This window comes from Grus americana, chromosome 1 (genome assembly GCF_028858705.1).
Source record: "Grus americana isolate bGruAme1 chromosome 1, bGruAme1.mat, whole genome shotgun sequence".
Taxonomy (NCBI): domain Eukaryota; kingdom Metazoa; phylum Chordata; class Aves; order Gruiformes; family Gruidae; genus Grus; species Grus americana.
Window position 1 is genome coordinate 8,863,396 of NC_072852.1, and position 14,098 is coordinate 8,877,493.

Sequence of the window (14,098 nt, forward strand, 5' to 3'; positions counted from 1 at the left end):
GAAAGAAAGAAAGAAAGAAAGAAAGAAAGAAAGAAAGAAAGAAAGAAAGAAAGAAAGAAAGAAAGAAAGAAAAGAAAGAAAGAAAGAAAGAAAGAAATCTCCAAAGTACAGATCCTAGATGGATTATGCCCTGGTAGCTTTCTTATGGTGTGGAAGAAACACCTCATGTGGTGACAGTTATCAGAGCCTGGCCTGGGAACAGAATTAGCTTTCTAAAAATATTATTATGGGATCACACCAAATATCCATCCAGGACAGTATTTTCTGTCTAGTCATGGTCAGTAGCAGATGCTTAGAAAAATGTGGGGACTGGACAAAGAAAAACCTTTTTCTCTTGATATACCACTTATTGCTTTCAGTAACCTGCACTTTAGGGACTTTAACATTCTTTCGATCCCATGATTTTGTTTGCCTTTACAAAACTCAGCTGTGGGGAATTCCCTCACCGAATTAGGCGGTGTGAAAAAAGTGCTTCCATTTTTCACATTTTAAGACTACCTCAGTAAGAATCCTGATTTACTGTATTCTGAGAAACCACAAATACTTTTTGCTTCCTCATCCTCTTCACACTGTTCATGGCTTTAGACATTTGCCATATCCCTCCTCTACGTGCAAGCTGAAAAATTCTAGGCTGCTTAGTTTTCCTTTCTCATTATTTGCTTCTGATCACTTTTTTCCCCATCTCTATTCTCTTTTTAGCTTCACCATACCTTTTTCTGAGATCAGCAGACCACCATTTGGAGCCTTCAAGGTGTGGGAGAAATACCTATTATTACAGTGTCATAATGATGATACTGATTTTCTTTATTTTTTTGCTGTTCATTCCTAATATTTTCTAACATTTTCTAACATTGTCATTTTGACAGCTGAGCTGGCATTTTCAGAGAACTATCCTAAGCAGTAATAGTTAATTTAGAGTCCATTGTATCATACACATAGCTCGAGTTATTTTTTGTCTCATCTGCAGTGTTTCACACTCATCGACAGTGACTTTCATCTGCAGTTTTATTGTCCAGTCAGTCAATATTGCGAGATCCTTTTGTGCTTTGTAACTGGTAGTTTTACTTGTTACTATTCTGAATATCTCACAATACGTGCAACGGTGTCATGTCTCGTTAGTCAATCATTTTCCAGATCTTTTCAGACTATGTTAAGCAATGTATGTCCCAGAACAGACATTAGGGGAATTCACTGGGAGTCTTCTTGCATAATGAAAGTTGAATGTAAATCCCTGTCCTTTGCTTCATCATTTTCAGGCACTTCCTACGTCCTCCTGTCTTTGCTAGGTTTGCTTGAGAGTCTTTTATGAGGAGATTTGTGAGTAATATTGCAAAGATCCAAATATAGGTCGCCTGCATCTGTTTGCTAATGGGCTCCCAAGTACTCTTGCAGCCCTGTGCAGCATGGTTTTCTCCACATGCAGAACCTATTCCCAATAGATTTTTCCACACATTAGTTAATAACATTCCTTGCCATATTTTCTTAGCAATTTTCTGGCATGACAGACAGATTTATTCATCTGTATTTGTCCAGATCACCCCCAAAATGCTTTTAAACAACACCTGGCATATTTTATTCCTTTGGTAACAGGGCTGATTTAAGAAATAGTTAACAGACCAGAGGCAGTAGGTCAGCAGTTTCATATCTGAATCCCTTTATCGCTTGGGTCTGGCAAATTTTTATTGTTCATTTTATCATTTTTTTATATATCCCTCCTCTTGACAACTAGATTTGAGACAGTTCCTCAGACTTGTCACCTGTAAAGAAAGGCTATGGTGAACACTGATGCAAAAAATTCATAGTGTTTTCTGTTATAGCCTTTACATCCTTCAGTGCTTCTATACCTGGACTATCTTTTGACCCCTTAACTCTGGCAGCTTTCTTCTGATACAGCAAAGAAAAAAATCACTATTTGCCTTTATGCTTTTTTTTGCACCTTGCACCACAAAACCTTTTTCAGTTTAATGCATGACACTGAAGATTTTATATATCATAAAGCAATTGCCTAAATCCTCTCCCCAAGTCCAAAAAGCATCTACTGCAGAAGAGGGAAAAATGTAAATAAGCTATGCTGAAGATGAGCTTCATAACTATTCATGAAGGCAGGGATATTTGTGGCCATTTGGGTGGCATCTGAAGCAACTTGTACAAATGTGAGGTAGATGCCAGGAATCCTAAGATCAATTTAGTGGAACCTCAAAGTACACTTCCAGCTACCTCATCCTTTGGTCCAGTAACACAGGTTTACTTCATCAATTCTTACCAAGCCGTCAAGGTTTACTGTAGAAAGCCTTGCTGAAAAATAAATGGGAAATACGTTGCTGACCCTGCTCAAAAGAATGCTCACTCTGGACTGGCTATTTCATTTCTGAGTCCCTCACCTTTCTGGTCATGCTTCTAAACATTAAGAGTGTCAGAGATATTACACTAGCAGTAAAAAAGAACTTTTTTCTTCTGTCTTTATTTCAGATTTCCTGAATTGCTTTTATGAGAGCAAAAAAGGAGAAAGGGAAGTGAAATGTTTAACTTACTTATTACACCAGCCTGATCAATATATGTCTTTTTTGCACTACAGTAGAAAGATGAAATTGGCTTAGCTGGTTTCATAGCTTGCAACTAACTTTCTTCACTTCAAGCTAGGCAGACCCGAAGGAAGCCTGTGCATGTTAATGAATAAAAAGGCTTGAGGATGTCTGCAGAGAAAAGTGCTTCCCTCCAGTTCCAACAAAATGGGTCTTGTTGACATAGCTCAACTAGACAAAGAGGAAAACCGGCACTAGGTACTTACAATAGGCTTGGCAGATTTATTGCAAACAAGTTACAACTACCTGTATATAACATATAAACACATATTCCTAAGTACTTGAGAGACCCCTGTGCTAAGAGGTGACTGTCAGAATAACTCGAACTTTCCTAACTTGCTAATCACAGTCAAAGTAATAAAACGCTAGTCAAACATATAAACACATAAGAACACAAGGAAACTGAGAAAAGGCATTTCTGAAGCACATGCTGATGCTCCCACAGTGGACCAGAATATCGGTAGGTGGACATGTATCTCAAAGAGATGACATTACCCTAGAAGAAAAACATGTGGAAGGACAAAGCTGGAGTCAGAGCTGCAGCTGATATAATCCTAAAACTAAGGCTTATAATAGTTCTCAAGCTTATGTTATTACAAGGATTGTTATAACTAACATCATGTATAATTAATATATGTTATATACATGTTACACATAATGCATAAACATGGTGCATAGAAGCCTTAGCTGAGATGTGGTGCCACTATAATACATGCCTTATGTGTTATTGGGACTTGTCTTTTATGCAGTTATATTCAGTCAAAGCACATAAATACGATTAATTTCTTGCACAATGTAGTGGTGCTTGTATTTTAAGTTGGATGGCTCCGAAAAGGGACAGACTGCAAAATATGTGACTGCAACTCTGTAACTGATATCACAACCTCTCAATATATGCCGATGCTTGTTGGTACCCTTACAGTGAGTCACACTAATCCTTCACATCCTTTCCAAGGTTCCCTTCTGCTCTTCTTAAAAAGTGCATCGAACAAGTTATGAACCTTACAGTAATGCTGAGAACCACAGCTCTTGGCTTCAGAGGTGCACACACAAAGAAGAACAATGTGGAAATGCAGGTATCAAATCACGTGAGATGTCTCCCATCTGAGTGGGGACAAGGCAAAGTGAACGTCTGAGGTGCAGCTGCCTTAGGTTGGCACTGCAGAGGCCATAGGTGCAGGAAGCAATAAATCCCTGCCACTGATGACGCAGATGAGACAGGCAAAGGAAAGATTCGCTTTGCCATAGATTACAATCCAAGCAACTGAGACAGAATGAAAGAAGTCTGAAACCCAGCTGACACATCAGCTGTGAATTATAGCACCGAGAGTTAGACCTCAAGAGCATGAAACATCTATGGCATAAATGAGTGCAGTGGACTAGCCACTTTTGGATCTCTGCATAACCAATGAAGAGAAACAACACTTTTTTCTGTTTTTATTTAAGGGGTGTAATCGATCTTACCCATTTTAGACGTATCTTTTTAGATGTAGGGTGTTAGATGATTCACATCCTTAAATTGCCTGTTTCCCTCTAATTGTAAAATGAGTCTTAGGGGCTGAGAGTTGCACCCTATACATTTGACCAGATGAACACCTCTATAAATGCTGTAGTTGATGTCTGTGTCTGAACCCTAAAATAATCCCTGACAGACGTGGGGATGTACATGGTGAGATGGTCAGAGGGGTCTGCAGCCTCCCTCCGGCAATGCTCATCTTCCCTATTCGTTCTGCAGCAGCAGCCCTGTGGTGCCCAGCCCTGCAGTTCGCATGGCCACAAAACTATCCCTTTTCCCTGCAGTGTTACTAACACTGTCATTTACTGAAACTGAGAGGATTAGAAAAAAATAAATAAAGAAAATCCCTACTGCTTTTTTGCCTTGGGGCAGCAGAGGACTGTGGTAATGGACATGCCAGGATCACCTTGATTTATAGAGTGGCTTCCTAGTCAGACTCATGCATGTAATCCTTTTGTGCCAGCAGGAAGTTGAAAAATCTGGAGAGTAAAAAGTTTAATTACATATTTATAAGGCTAATTAAAAAAGGAGTTAGAAAAAAAAAAGGCATCCTTTTTAGGATTTGTAAAACCTTACCTACTCTAAACCTAAAATTCATTTCCATGTGACTGAAGGCATTCCTTTAGCAAATGCGAGGAAATAACGTTGAAAGGGGAAATAAAAACTACAGACCACGTTTTTTATTTTTTCATTTATGTCCTGTTCACCTTAGAGAAATAGCAGCAAATATTTTTGTAACAGATACATATACTGTGTTGCTCTGAATGATGAATTCATGTTCAAATTTTAATGTTGCTAACAGCTATTCTTTCAGTAAAAACACATTTTTGTGAACAAACTCTGCTTATCTTATGTTATTTCTTATAGTGCTAAAACTTCTTCATATATACTTATGTCAAATACATACCTGTGATACAATACGAATGGGATATATTGCAAAGCCATTTGGTGACTGCATATAAAATGAACTTTGCAGTCTTTCGCTTGTGCTTTTTCCCAATCCATTTCTCTCAGACATGAGTACTGTAAACCTCTGAGATAAAATCATAACAAACACAGCAAAATAAAACTCAGCTCACCTCAGAAATGGCTTTCTTTTAAATGAGGATTCTTCACTTTTTTCTCTGTCCCCAGAATTACATGTCTCAAACGTCGAAAAAGTGAGATCCAGCACGAGCCACATTCTACCCTAGTTATGGTTTATTACACACACTCCCCTACCTAAATCATTCTATTGTCATAATTAATGTCTCTTTTTACTGTGGAAGGTTATACTTGTCCTGGTTTTGGCTGGGATAAAGTTAATTTTCTTTCTAGTAGCTGGTACAGTGCTGTGTTTTAGATTTAGTATGAGAATAATGTTGATAACACACTGATGTTTTTAGTTGTTGCTGGGTAGTTATTGTGTTTACATTAAGTCAAGGACTTTTCAGCTTCTCACACCCTGCCAGGTGCAGAAGAAGCTGGGAGAGCACAGCCAGGACAGCTGACCCAGACTGGCCAAATGGGTATTCCCTGCCACAGAACATCATGCTCCGTATGTAAGTGGGGAAGCGAGCTGGGAGGTGGAATCGCTGCTTGGAAACAGACTGGGCATCAGGTTGCTTTTTTCCCTTTCACATGTGGTGAGCAATTGTATTGTGCATCGCTTGTATTATTGTTATTATTGTTATTGTTATTATTTTTATTGTTATTATTGTTATTCTCTTCCTTTGATATCCTATTAAAATCTCTTTATCTCAATCCAGGAGAGGTTTTTTTTTTCATTCTCCTTCCCATCCCGTTGAGGTGGGAGGGGTGAGCAAGTGGCTGCATGGTGCTTAGTTTCCGGCTGGGACTAAACCACAGTAATACCATGAGAAAGAGACTTACGGCTTTTTGATAAGACTTGCCACTTACTTAGTTTAGTATAGGAGATTTCTAAATATTTCAATTTTTAAGGCCTTGACTTATTCAAAGAAAATTCATTTTAGGTGTTTTGGGGGTTTGGGGCTGAGATTTGCAAATGGAAATTAAGGGCTTGTAGATATACTAAGATGTTATCTCATGAAGATTCACCTGGTATTCATAAAACCTCATCTCATTGCACCTAAAAATCCCTCATTTTGGATGTGTCTGCAAGGAACTCTGGAACCTGCATTGCTGCAGCTGCTGCATGGTATAGAGCAAGCTAACACCCACCTCTTGCTGAAGTCCCATTGACACCAATGAAATAATTATGTTTGCTAAGCATTCCCTGCCTTAGCTGTGAAGCCTGATCCAAACCTGCTTTGCTTGCAACCTTCTGCAAATCCATTTCTCCAGAGCCTGTCACACCCGATACACATTACAGGGAGCGTGTGGCACGCTTGCTCTGCACCTGCAAATCCTGCAGACATCGAGACAGCAGCTCCTGCACCGTTGATAGGTGCAATGCCTGATTTCCCCTTGGGTTTCTGGTTTGTGAGCTTCTGTTTGAGGACATTGACAGAATAGGTGGGATAAGGTAGACATATTCCTGCGAGCTACTCACCCTGAGCTTGCTTTCTGCATGTCTACCTTAGGATAAGGTGAAGAGGCTTCTGAAAGTGCCTTTTCCTCTCCCCTGCCTCCGAAGGCAGCCTCAGGCAACCAGCTTGGGTGAAGATGTCTATCCGTTAGAATTAGGAGAGATGGATCCCATCTCCAGTAAGAATAGTTTATTCCTCCAAATGCTTATATACGTGACATGCTGCGGGGCTGCTCCCATTTGCAGGGTTACTCGTATGCATTGAAGCTTCCTGTGTGGGTGCAACCTGCAGAGGCAGGCAGTCACGTCTGCCCCTATTTCTGGAAACGGGCTCAATCATGCTGTGTTCAGGGATGTGGTGTTTCTAATTCCTTTTGGAAAATAACTGTTACTTTCCCATTACAGGATATAGACCATACATCAATTTGGGATAGGGTAAACAAAAGACAGAAATGCAGTGCATAATGATAATTTCAGGCTTTCTCACACTGGAAATGATAATTTGTCTTAGGTTATACAGAAACATTCATTTAGAGGACTTGCCATATTTTTTAGGCCCTGTCCCTTTTCCCTTTCATCCATCCTTTTACCTCTGGGGTAGGACTTTTATGTTACCTTGGCCTCTGCCAGACTCCCCGTCCTTCCCATTGACTGCCTTTTCAGGTTCACTGGATTTTAATTCCATAACTTTAAAGAGGCTCCAGCCTTCAGCCCCAAAATATTTCTTTCCTGAATTTATTTCTTGCTATGAATCAGTCACTTGCCTTTTTTTTTTTTTCAATATTTCAATTATTTGCCCTCATTCTGTGTATTAACTATATCTTGGTAGCCCTGAACTGCCTCAGCTGGGACCTATTCATAATCAGATCAAAATACATTTCCTGCCCCAAAAAACTGACAGAGAGGTAGAAGAGGCTCCTTTGTAGCTGAGTGCCCTCGCTGTTTGGCTATAAAGCCACCTTTTGTTGCTCTGTCTCCATTTTTGAAACATCATTTTAGCAGAATGATGGAGTTTCCCACAGCCTGGGTGTAAAATCACTGAACTGGGCTGAAACCTGAATAGACGTTTTGCTGAGGGCTAGTCTTGATCAGGTATCCAACCCGCAGAAAATTATTACCTAATCATTCAGATCATGCCTTGTAGTGGGTGTTTTTTTTTTTTGTGTGTGTGTGTTTTGTTTTGTTTGTTGGTTTGGTTTTGTTGTGGTGGATTGGTTTTTTTGTTTGGTTGGTTTTTTTAATTGGTTAGTGTCTCCATTCAGCATATTCATTCTCTGGATCATTCTTCAAAGTCACCTTCTTTGCTCTGAGTGGCTACATATCAAGCCTAGCTAGCCAGTTGGAGTAACTGCTGAATTTTCAGATGTCACTATACTTTGGTGCCTGGATAGATGTCTCGGATCTTGGCGTCCTCTTTAGCAGTTCTGAGATAAGGAGGCAACTGCAAAGGAACCCAGTATCTCTTAATCATAAAATGTTTGAGCCTTGCCTGCTGATTTTTGAGACCCTGAGGCTGGCAGGTTTGTTAAAATAACTTTTTGTTAAACTTCTCTGTTTTCCTCTAAGCCTTACCTCTTCATGCTTCTCTTGTTGCCCAAGGTTCCTTTGTGTCATTTTCACAGAGACTATTCTATAGCAATTCATTCTGTCCAAGCATGTATTTAAATCAACACTCTTCATCTAGGATACATTTACTTGTAGATAAAAGGATGTAGAAGAACAGCACTTAGTAAAGGATCTCAGAAGCTTGTTTTGATGCTGGGAACACTCATTCTTTCTTATATTACTATGTCAGAAAAGCTTGTTTTCTTCTTGGTCTTTATTCCATCCCATGCTTTTGTTTGGATAGTGAGATTAGTACCACAAATACTTAAAAATAGGAGTGCTCTTGAGGTGACACCTTATTTCTGTTTGATTAATGAGCCTGTGTAATCAATGAATCCTCAGATACTCAGTGCTTTGCTTAATGGCATTTGGAAATTCTATCCAACTTGTTTCTTTAGTGTTTTAGGGGGTAAGAGGAGACCCTTCTATTTCCCCTTCTGTTCTTTCCTCCTTTAATAGCAATGTAAAGTCATACACATGAACCATAAAATTTAAAGCTGATATGTTTCCAAACAGGATTTTTTCCCAAGAAGTGCAAGCATTGTATTTTCTCTGTTGTGCAAGTTCACACTGCTAATCAATTGCTTGATAACAAGCATAGCAGACAGACAGAACTGCAATTTCTTATTATGTGTATTTTTGTTTGGTGTATAGAAGCCACATTGAAATGACAAGTCTAGTTGGGTAAGACATTATAATATGACCACACAGAAAAACGAGCGCAGATAACAATTACCTTACTAAATTACCTGGGGTGAGTTATCCTTTCTTGTCTGTCCCAAGATGATCCAACTTGACCTAGAAGTTTGGCTTGTGCCTTCAAGCTGTAATACTTTACACTTAAGTCTTGGATGCTTGTGGTTCAATTCCCTGTGGATTGCCTGAGAACACAGTTATCAGACTTCTATGTAAGGGAGACAAAAGGTGGAAGAACAATAAAGAAATGGCTCCTTTATATAAACTAGTGGATCAGGCACAGAGATAGATCAAACTATGCCTAATTTCTATTTCTTTTAGAGGGAATGAACGCATATAAACATATTCCTAGTTTTGGCCCAGAGGCTGAGCAGAAGCCTTTCAAAGTACACATGACATTTAAGCACCTAAGTATTTTGTAAGTAAATAGTCTTTAGGTGCTGTTGCACAGAAGCAGCCTGACTTTTAGTTTTTACATGTAAGAAAAGTTCAACTCAACCTTTTAGACACAATTGTATGTGAAGGTAAGTCAGACAAGAAGGCATCCCAAGGAGACTAAATTACCCAAATCTTTCTAGTTTTGAAAGGAAAGTGGGAGTATGACCATCAACCAATCCTAGCACTGCAGAGAAAAAAGTTCAAAGTGACCTCAGAAGTTCATTGGTCCCATTTTCTGCCTGCAGACAGGATCTACTGTGCTTAAATCAAACTAGGCAACTTTAAAATGACATCTAATCAACAAACAAGATAAGGAGGTGGTTACTGCATTCTTTTACATTATTTTAGGACCTTTTTTTGATCCTAAGGCTAGAATGGAGAGGTCACACCATCTCGACTCAGGCTGTGACCACAAACCATGCTACTTTAAATTACAAAATATTTCTATTTTGTCCTTTCTTCTGCTTCATTTACAGTTAATGGCTTTTAGTGACAGCTGTTCCCCATGCTGCCTGGAATAAAAAGGGCTGTGTGAAAAAACAGCAAACTAGTTTATCTGTAAAATTATTTCTTGACACTTTTGACTCTAAATTTTTGTGTAACAGTATCTCCTATTCTGTTGAAGATATTTCATACGACATCTCTGACAGAGCCAGGACCTAACCCCTTATTTCCTGAGTTTTATTCCAAAGTCTCAAGTATGATTTCTCTAAGCACTCACCAGTGTGAGGCTACATCAGCTCCTTCACTCTTGAGATGAACTGTACTACCAGAGGTCTTATTTGCTATACTTACCGTCAGCAACATCCCAGGCAGGAAGGGTGGGAGCTTACAGTGCTTACAGCATGGATGGCTACACCTGACTGTGCAGTCTGTTTACAGGGAGGAGATAAGCTCTTGAATGGCATTTTTCTGACCTTTTGCAGAACTTAATGATGGGAGGACTCATTCCCTAGACTTTATGGATTATTTTGGTTTGACCTTCTTTGACTAGAACAGGAGATTAGATGATTGTCCTGGATGTACATACCTGGCTGAATGTAGGCACTTGGGATATGTCAGTCACATAAATGCAGGCATGGAGTATCATTTGAGGTACCCTAGAACATCTGAGCTACCTGCGTACCTGTAAGACACAGGAACTACCGGACGGAGGCCCGTACCTTTTCCAAGCAACAGCTAGAGGTCAGTCAGAATACTGCAGAAACCTGTGTTCAGACAGCTGAGTTGCACCCCTGTGCTGCAGACACCCCTAATCTTGAACTTAGTCAAGAGGAATCCTACTCCACCTCTTTATAAGATAGCACCATGATATAAATAATTACAAAAATTAATTTTTGCAGTCCTGTTAGCGATGGGTGGATGTTTTTGTTTTGTTTCTGAAATGTTCAAAAAATCCCAGACAACCAAAGGAAAAAAGACCTTGCCCATCTCCTTCTGTCTAAGGTCTATCTCTTGGCTCCATCTTCAGCTATATGAACTATTATGCCTTTGGTCAAAATCAATGAAATCATGCCAGTTGACTTCCTGTGGACATGCCCAAAGCTTAACCAGATCACTTACTTAAAATATAAGAAGACAAGGACTATCTTTTAACCTTAAGTTCCCCAAATACTAAAGAAAAACTATGCCATTAAAAACGTTCACAGAGAGTTAAAGCCCCAACTGCTACTCATGACCCAAATTCAAAATGGTATTCAAATTTATTTTAGGCTGTAATATGATACTTCCCCCCCCCCCCCCCCTTGATCTGTTGTGGAAATTGAAGTTGTTGTGGAGGAACAATGGAGTTTTCAGTGACAGATGATCTACCCAGTGAAATCTCTGGGGTGAATTCCCCTTTAACTTCTACTGGTGTGAAGTCAAAAGTGGCCCTTAAGACAATTAATGGAATTACACAAGTGAGATACATTTATGTAGGAGTATACTCTAGGCAGAATTACTTCCTAATTCACACCTGGATAGTGTTAATGAGGGCAAAAGAAATTTGTGATTTTAACAAGGGAGAAGCTGGCTTAATAATTCATCAATAAAATGTGCATGATATGCATGATAGTGGATTCTTTACAGAATCAAAACACAAACAAGAATCCCTCATTCTGTTTTCAGGGAGGAAAGCCATGACACTTAATCTATATTATTTTAAATCTACCATGTAAACATCTTTTTAAAAGCCTTTAAATTTGGAATGTAATTGCTACCAGCTCTTGATTACATACAGACTACATAATCTATCATTGAATCAAATAATCACTATTACTGTTGGGAAATAGGGAATTATACAAGAGCCTAAAGGAGAACACTGCATGGCAGGCAAGAAACAAACAAATCAGGGTTGGGTAATCAATCTCTGTACCATAAAATGCTAATGTTGTCCTAATAAATAAGAATTTTCTTCCATTGCTTGATATGCTCCCTACCAAGCATGTCACTTAGCCTGTGGTATGCTTTAGTTTAGTTTAAAGTGGCACTACCATTAGCACTTTAGCAAAATAATAATAGTTCCTTTTCATTTTCATAAAAGTAATTAAACTTATCAGTTTTCTTGTTAATGTAACAAGCCAACCAATAAATGGGCAAAAAAAAGTTTAATTCATGGTATTTTCAAATTAGCATCCTATGCACCAAGGATTATTCAGATATGAGGTTCTGAATTAATGATTTTTATTGAAAAAAAAAAAAAGAAAGAAAGAAGAAATAAGAGTGACATTGGAGGAAAACAATTCCTGCCAGGTCCTGGTTTCAGCTGAGATAGTTAATTTTCTTTCTAGTAGCTGGTACAGTGCTGTGTTTTGGATTTAGTTTTAGAATAATGTTGATAACACACTGATGTTTTTAGTTGTTGCTGGGTAGTTGTAGTGTCTACATTAAGTCAAGGACTTTTCAGCTTCTCACATCCTGCCAGGTGCACAAGAAGCTGGGAGAGCACAGCCAGGACAGCTGACCCAGACTGGCCAAAGGGATGTTCCCTGCCATAGAACATCGTGCTCCGTATGTAACTGGTGAAGCTAGCTGGGAGGTGGGATTGCTGCTCAGAAACAGACTGGGCATTGGATTGTTTTTTTCCCTTTTGCATGTGGTGAGCATTTGTGCATCACTTCTATTGTTGTCACTATTGTTATTATTATTATTGTCATTATTATTCTCTTCCTTTGATATCCTATTAAACTCTCTTTATCTCAACCCACAAGTGGTTTTTTTTTCATTCTCCTTCCCATCTCCTTGAGGGGGGGAGGGGTGAGTAAGCAGCTGTGTGGTGCTTGGTTACCAGCTGGGGTTAAACCGTGACAGATAGCTACTAATACTTCATTGCAAGCTCACAATTTCTTCAGATAAAGCTAACCTGATGACTCCAGAATGATACAGAAATTTAAATTGCACTTAAATAAACAAATACCTTACCATGGTGAGAATTGAATTGTATGTTAGCATGGACTTGGACTTTTCAAGGTACATTGAATCTAGAGGATGCACTGAATGGAAGGATGCATTCTGTTCATGGAACGTAAATTGAAGGAGCTCCATCGTGAAATCTGCTGAGAGATATAGCAATGAGTTAAGAGAGGAAATAACATTCTTGGAGAATTTATAATTTGCATTGACCAAATTTAAATCCCCTTATGAACACAAATGCTCAATATATCTTAAAACCAGTCCTAATATATTACTCAGAGATAGGAGTAGAAGTCTGCATTTGACTTATGATCTCAGAGAAGGAAGAGACAGAAAGATGGGCGGTCCCCAAGGCTATTTTGCCCAGGTGATACATTCCCCAATCTGACTTGTAATGATGAGATTCCCTATGCCTTTAAAGGTCAGTTATGCCAGAACAAAAGTCCAGCAGGGACTTTCTGCTGATCTTCCAGCAATATGCTAGCATACAAACGAGGACATCTACAAACTCAGCTGCCTCACTATACAAGCAAGAGAAGAAAATTACAGAGATTTGTGTTAAACTCAATTGATTTCATCTCATTACACCATGCTGTCAGAATGGATGGGTGTTCGGATGTGTTATCCCTGCCCTTCAGCTGGAAGATTATGGACAGGGGCAAGGAAGCTGTTAGAAGGAAACTTACCTAAGAGAATATTTCTGATGCCCAGCTGCTGAGAGCTAGGAAGGCTCATGTGAATGTTGCCAAATTTTCTCAGTAGCTTCTGTTAGACTTTCTGACCCAGGAAATTGATCAGTGAGGATTTGCATTGTAACAAAAACTTTATTTTTCCGTTTTCTCCATGACACTTCCATAACCTTCCTTAATAAAATATTGTGCCTTATCGTCATTGCTGGATAGTCCTGTGGGTAAGATGCTTGATGTGACACAAGGAGACACATAGTCCTTGTTCTGTTGCAAACCTGGTCATGGATGAGATCTTCAAAAGTGTTCTGACCCCTAAAGGTAAGTATGTATTCCAGATTTTCAAGATTTTTCAAGTCTACTAGCTTGAAGTACTTTTGCCTCCTTGATTTCATTCAGGTTTATGTACTTTAGGTGCCTATATAGATGCACAACTGAAAAGCTCACACGCTGCCTGTCTTTATCAGCCTGCTTTGCCCTTAATTTCTCAGTATAACAGATGTCTTTAGCTGATCTTAGTCTTTAGAAAAATAGCAGTGTATAAACTCTCTTTTTCTCTTTTTACATGCAGGCAGTACAGCATGAGCAGACAACAGGACTTCTGTAATAATGAACAATGTTTCTGCACTTAATTGGATGACCATAAGATTTGGGAGCAAGAAGATTGTTTACAGTCAACACAATTTCTAAACAA